Below are 7762 nucleotides of genomic sequence, written 5' to 3'. Positions count from 1 at the left end.
TCCTTTCTTCCCCGCCGAACCACCGTCGTGCCCTAACCTCGTGCCGAGCGATTTCTCTTCCTCGCGAACAAAACCCGTCGGCAAGGGAGATCGGGCATTTCTGTTCCCTGCCTCCCCTCTACAACTTGCGCAGAGCGATCTCAACGCCACCGTCTAGCGCCGAGCAACGTCGCCGCCGCCTCTCCCTTCTCTCCCTGTGCCGTCTCTGCCCAGCATCGCTGACGCCGTCGATCGCCTGCGAGCTCACTACCGCCAAAGCACCATCTATCCTCTGCCCTAGCTCCCATCTCCATCACCCGACGCAGTCTCCCCTCCTCCCTCTCCTGCTCGGGCCAATCGTTGCCGCCTTGATGCCGGTCATCCCGAGAGACATGGGGTTTCCTCACTCTCACCGTCGCCTTCCCTCTCCTGGCCACGGATACTCAGTGTTCACCGGAACCCAAGATCCCTTTTGTACCGTGCCCTAGCGCTACCCCGGTTCATCTCTTTCTCTCGGGTTCCTCAGTCCTTCTGCCCTAGTTCACCCCCACAGCAATATTTGGGGTTTCCGGCCTGAATTTCGGCCAAGCAGCACTGTTCCAGCAAGGAAATCAGAGATACAAGGGATAATTATGTTGTTGATCAGCAATTCCACCTTGCTGCAGCCACTGGATCCGGCAACAACCTCCTCTAGCAGTGGGTAAGTACAGATTTAGGTGAGTTTTTGTGTTGAATCTATGATGGATTATGTTATAGTAAGTCCTAATTAGAAGGTGGAACGATTAGGGTTAATGAAGTTAACCCTAATTGATCAATGGATTAGATTTAGTTAGGAATTTGATTTAGCTACTGGATACATATCAGAATTAGCTAAAATTATATGGTATAGTGTATCCAATTTGGAATTTCTTAATTTGATTAGGATTTAGTTTAGTTAATGGATGCATGATAGAATTAGATAAACTAAATATATTGGTGACACAAGTCTTTGACGCAAGTGTTAGGACCAAAAATAGCTAGAGGGGGGGTGAATAGCTCGTCGCGTGCTCGTTGCTCGGTGTTGCTTGTTTCTTCAAGAATGCGCAGCGGAAAATACATAAACACACACAAACACGCTAACACTAGGAGTTTACTTGGTATCCACCTCCAACGGAGATGACTAATCCAAGGATCCATACCACGCACGCACCCTCCACTATGAAAACACTCCTTTTCGGTAACTATCGAGGGCGGAGAAGCCCTACAAGACTCTCAGTACAAGAAGAAGTAAGGGTAGTAAAGAATAAGCAAAAGCTTACAAGAAATGCAGTAAAAACCCTAGCTTCTTCTTCTTCTCGTTGCAACTCGCCTCTTGACTTGGATGAGCCTCCAAGAACCTTCAAGAACTGGCGGTGAGGAGCTTAGAGAGTGCTGGGGAGGAGCTGTGTTGAATCTGGAATGAATCGGTGAAGTTCTGCCGAAGGAATCGCACGCCAACAGCTATAAACAACGCCAACGGTCGAATCCCAATCGATTGGATTGCTCCCAATCGATCGGGGAGGCTTTGGATCGATCCACGGATCGATCCAGAGTGCCTCTGTGCTCTGGAAACATGCCTGGATCGATCCAGCGCTTATCGCGCGAAGCAGCAGCGTCCCAATCGATCCACTGATCGATTGGGACCTCTGGATCGATCCACGGATCGATCCAGAGGGGTTCTGTTCGCGGGGACTCACCGGATCGATCGGCGGATCGATCCAAATCTTCTGGATCGATCCACTGATCGATCCAGATCTGCTGGATCGATCCACGGATCGATCCAAACCTGCTGGATCAATCCACGGATCAATCCAAACCTGCTGGATCAATCCACGGATCAATTCAAACCTTGGTTTTTGCCCAAAACCAAGTCCAAAGCCCCCTAAACCAACATCTAGTCAACCATGACTTGTTGGTACATAAGACCTAGCATCCGGTCACCCTTGACCAACTAGGACTCTCTCACCAAGTGTCTGGTCAATCCCTTTGACCCACTTGGACTTTTCTCTCTCGTGCCAAGTATCCGGTCAATCCCTTTGACCTACTTGGACTCTCACCAGATGTCTGATCAACCTTGACCCATCTGGATTTCTCTTGCCTGGCTTCACTCACCAGGACTTTTCTAATTGCCTAGCTTCACTCACTAGGTCTTTCACCTGGCTTCACTCACCAGGATTTTCCTCCTGCCTAGCTTCACTCACTAGGACTTCCCAATTGCCTAGCTTCACTCACTAGGATTTTCCTCCTGCCTAGCTTCACTCACTAGGACTTCCCAATTGCCTAGCTTCACTCACTAGGTCTTTCACCTGGCTTCACTCACCAGGATTTTCCTCCTGCCTAGCTTCACTCACTAGGACTTCCCAGTCAAGTATCCGGTCATCCTTGACCTACTTGACTCTTCTTCAATCAACCTTGCATTGTCAAACATCGAAACCCAAACCAAGACTCAAGCTTGGTCAACCAGGTCAACCTTGACCTGAGGGATGTTGCACCAACAATCTCCCCCTTTTTGATGTTTGACAATACAAACACTATCACTTACAATACCACATGTAAGTTAGGCTAATCCCATAGCCTAAACCTTCTTCATGCCACTAGGTAATGAATACATAAGTTAAGCCCTTCATTCTCCCCCTAAGAGGGCAAACTCCCTCTAGGTAATGAAGGCCTAACTTACTCCCTTTCATTCTCCCCCTATTGGCACACATCAAACCATCTTTGAGCACACATCAACCCGTGCCTCAATTTTGGGCACTCTTCAACAAATGCCCCATTGTTGAAAACTCTCCCCCTGAAGAGTTGCTCATCGTTGTTCACAACTTCACTCGTTGTGACCAACACGATAATGAAGGCCCCATACCCTTCATTAACCTTAACCCTACATTCTCCCCCAATGTAGGCAAATGCCCATCCTTGAGCATTTTCTTAACGGAAGGTTGACCAACTTCCAAGGTTCATGAAAAATAATTTTCATGCCTTTAAAGAGTCCCTCCCCCTAAAGACATGGTGGTAACTTCTGTCATTGCACCAACAATGACTTGGAATCCCTAAACCTTTAGGAAACCCAAATTTTGAAGTTTTGAGGTTCAAATGTTCAAAATTTGAAACAAACCTCAACCTAAACTTCAATGAAGTCTTCCTTAACCATTCCATCCTTGTTTTCAACACGAAAACACCCTTTTTATGTATACAAATGTATTTTAAGGGTTTGGAATGGTTATATAGACTAACCATGGTTCAAAGATGCTGAAGTCAGGCCTTCCCAGCCAAAATCAGCAACTTGGATCGATTGGAGTTGGGATCCAATCGATTGAACCAACTGAATCGATCCACTGATCGATTCAGTTATGTGTGGATCGATCCACTGATCGATCCAGCGAGCTTCTGCTCGCGAGATTTACCTTCTGAATTGATCCACGGATCGATTCAGGCACTCCAATCGATCCATGGATCGATCGGAGTTCTGATAGTTGCTGAAATTCCATTTCAGTCAACTTCAGAAACCCCTAGAAAATTCTACAAAAATCCAGAAATCATGAAATTTCGTGTAGACATTATTTAGGGCATACTTAATCATGGAAAAATAGCTTTCTATGAAAATACTTTATATTTTCAAAGATTGACACAAACTTGAAAACTTGCAAAAACTTTAGCGTTTTCTTCAAGTTTGTGTTTAACTATTTAATGGTGATTACTATCAAAAGATAGCCTTCACCAAAGTTTTCCAAAAACATTTTTAAAAACATTTTCAAAACCAATATCCCATCATGTTCCTTGGGCATAATGCACATGACTTGTACATTAGCTTTCCCAATGATGGGAAAACACATAACTATGTGTTTTGATGAACTTAAAACTCAAAAGAATGCACTAAATCAACATCTTGAGTTTTGTTCATCATCCTAACATCTCACTTGTATCTAATGTGCACTGAAACACATACAAGTCATCTTATAGGTCTTTGTGAGATGTAAGATTTTGGTTTTTCCCTATTCTAGGGATCATGCATATCTATCTAGGCATTTTGAGAGGTAGACATCCACAAAGGATGTTACTTATTGATTTACTTGTTAAACAAATGTCACTTGTTTATTCCACTTGTTGTAAACAAATGCCACTTGTTTAACTAATGCCATATGTCCTTAATTTTTAAGGAAATAAACATAATGCATGATACTGTTATGGCATACATCAAAATAAAATAGCTTTCAAAAGAAAGATTCCTATAACTACATGATGTATGTATGGCATGACATGGTATTTTTGTATTTTTCATGATAAGTCATGAATGCAAAATACAAATAAGATAAAATATGATGTCACGACATATTATGAGCAAACAATCATGGCAAGGTTTAGCATAAATAAAATATACCTAGATTACCTATCTAAGTATCGTTAATCTTAGCTAATCCTAAAACTTAAACCCTAGATTGCCCAAAGTGCTTCAAGAGAGTGCCAAAACCTAAATGGGCATTTCTAATTCTCTTGATTAATTTATGCCAATTGAAATTAAGCTTATCCTCAAATGTTGGCATATTCCATTTTTCCTCAAGAGTAATCACATAAATCAAGGCCCGGAGTGCCTTAAAATTTCTAAGAGAATACCAAAATCCCAACTTGGTATTTCTCTAGGTTTTCTCAATTTATGCCTTTTTAAGATAAAATCAATTTTCCACCATTAGGCACATTTTACTCTTTCAAGGAGTAAATAATAATTCCATTTCATTTTCAAAGGTTAACAAAAACCTTGAAAATACTCCTTGAGTGTCAATTTCCTCAAAGTTGGGTTAACTACCCTTCTAATCGGAGTTGACACTCTCTAACCCATCTATGGGGTAGAGAAGATGCTCCTAGGAACCCAACACCTATTGGTGCTCCTTGGATGCTCTAGGTACTCACTAGGGATAACTTCCCTAGATACCTTCCTAGTGACCTTGTTGAGCTTCTTAGAAGCCTTGGTCACATTTTCTAGGTCAACTCTAGGGATAGCCTCTCTTGTGACCTTGTTAGTGACTTTCTTAGACTTCTTAGAAGTCTTAGTCACTTTGGTTGCAAAGATACTTCTAGGGATATCTTCCCTTGTATCTTGGACTTGACCTCTAGACTTAGGGTTTGTTCCATAGCTATATGGAACCCTATGATAACTAGGCACATCCTTTTTAGCTTTGGGTTTGTATCCCAAACCTCTATGACCATTGGATGACCTTTGTGCTCCTAGACCTAGGCTATGCTCATTTTGGCCTAATAGGATATTTTCCATCCTTCTTAGGGTCTTTTCTATTTTATCAAGTCTTGACCTCAAGACTTGATTTTCCATCACTAAGTCCTTAGTTTTTGGTTTTCCATTAAGTTCATGAGCATTTTTGTTTCTAGGCTTGTAGCTACAATCCTTAGAGTTCTTGCCTAGACTTTTACCTACATTCCTAGCCTTAGGTGTAGTAGTTTTGGCATGTAGAGCCACATGCTTTTCCTTAAAGCCCTCATGCTTCCTATTCTTATGGTAAATCGCATTAAAATGATAAAAATTAGAACTATCATGCTTTTTACCATAATGTAAAGGAGTAGGCTCAATAAATGTTACCTTCTTCTTTACCTTGGAGGCTCCCCCTTGACTAATGCCTCCTTGAGCCTTGACCATCTTCTTCCCCTTGAGGCATTGACTCCGGTAATGCCCCTTTTGATTGCAAGAGAAGCATATGATATGCTCCTTGCTCTTCTTTGTTCCGGAAATGGTCTCCTCGGGCTTCTCCTTGCCCTTTTGCGTCACTTGACCCTTCTTCTTGGCCAAGTTGGGACACTTGCTCTTGTAGTGCCCACTTTTCCTACACTCAAAACATATTATATGATTTTTATTTTTAATTGAAACATTTATACCTTCTTGTGTAGGGATGGCACTTGCTCCTCCATTTGCTATTTCTTGAATTTGGAGGTGGCACCATCTTCTTCTTCTTCACTTGACCCGGATGTAGAAGCTTCTCCTTCTTCTTGATCCGGCGTCACCAAGGATTGCTCCCCTCAATCCTAGAGGTGGAGGCTTCATCATCTTGAACATGAAACAAGGAGTATGCTCCCTCCTTGTTCCCTTCGTTGCATTTCCTTGAGGATGAAGCTTCTTGGATTTCCTCTTCTTCGGAGGTTGAGCATCTCTCAACCTCGGAGTCCTCCTCTTGGTCTTGCTCCAAAGAGTCACCCTCTCTGGATTCTTCATGATCTTGTACAGTGGAGGGGATCTCTTCATGAAGCTTGGCCAATTTGCTCCATAGCTCCTTTGCATCTTCAAACTCTCCAATTTTGCAAAGGATGGTGCTTGGCAATAAATTGACCAAAAGCTTGGTCACTTTGTCATTGGCCTCGCACCTTTGGACTTGCTCCGGGCTCCATTTGCTTTTCTTTAGAACTTTGCCCTTTGAATTTCTTGGAGCCTTGAAACCTTCCATTAGAGCAAACCATTGTTCTATCTCCATCATAAGAAAATTTTCGATTCTTGATTTCCAAGAATCGAAACTCGTAGAAGTGTATGGTGGAGCCACCCTTGTGTCAAATCCAAGCCCATCTTGGAATTGCATCTTGAAGTTGAGCTTGATAAAGTCTTGAACTTGAAGAATTTGCTCCAACTTCTTCACCCTCTAGCTTTTCTTGATATGCTTGACCCTTCCGGCGATGATTCCGGTGAAGAGCGGCCTTGCTCTGATACCACTTGTTAGGACCAAAAATAGCTAGAGGGGGGATGAATAGCTCGTCGCGTGCTCGTTGCTCGGTGTTGCTTATTTCTTCAAGAATGCGCAGCGGAAAATACATAAACACACACAAACACGCTAACACTAGGAGTTTACTTGGTATCCACCTCCAACGGAGATGACTAATCCAAGGATCCACACCACGCACGCACCCTCCACTATGAAAACACTCCTTTTCGGTAACTACCGAGGGCGGAGAAGCCCTACAAGACTCTCAGTACAAGAAGAAGTAAGGGTAGTAAAGAATAAGCAAAAGCTTACAAGAAATGCAGTAAAAACCCTAGCTTCTTCTTCTTCTCGTTGCAACTCGCCTCTTGACTTGGATGAGCCTCCAAGAACCTTCAAGAACTGGCGGTGAGGAGCTTAGAGAGTGCTGGGGAGGAGCTGTGTTGAATCTGGAAGTTCTGCCGAAGGAATCGCACGCCAACAGCTATAAACAACGCCAACGGTCGAATCCCAATCGATTGGATTGCTCCCAATCGATCGGGGAGGCTTTGGATCGATCCACGGATCGATCCAGAGTGCCTCTGTGCTCTGGAAACATGCCTGGATCGATCCACAGATCAATCCAGCGCTTATCGCACGAAGCAGCAGCGTCCCAATCGATCCACTGATCGATTGGGACCTCTGGATCGATCCACGGATCGATCCAGAGGGGTTCTGTTCGCGGGGACTCACCGGATCGATCGGCGGATCGATCCAAATCTTCTGGATCGATCCACTGATCGATCCAGATCTGCTGGATCGATCCACGGATCGATTCAAACCTGCTGGATCAATCCACGGATCAATCCAAACCTGCTGGATCAATCCACGGATCAATTCAAACCTTGGTTTTTGCCCAAAACCAAGTCCAAAGCCCCCTAGACCAACATCTAGTCAACCATGACTTGTTGGTACATAAGACCTAGCATCCGGTCACCCTTGACCAACTAGGACTCTCTCACCAAGTGTCTGGTCAATCCCTTTGACCCACTTGGACTTTTCTCTCTCGTGCCAAGTATCCGGTCAATCCCTTTGACCTA

Source organism: Zingiber officinale, chromosome 3A (assembly GCF_018446385.1).
Source record: "Zingiber officinale cultivar Zhangliang chromosome 3A, Zo_v1.1, whole genome shotgun sequence".
Taxonomy (NCBI): Eukaryota; Viridiplantae; Streptophyta; class Magnoliopsida; order Zingiberales; family Zingiberaceae; genus Zingiber; species Zingiber officinale.
This window is presented reverse-complemented; position numbering follows the sequence as displayed.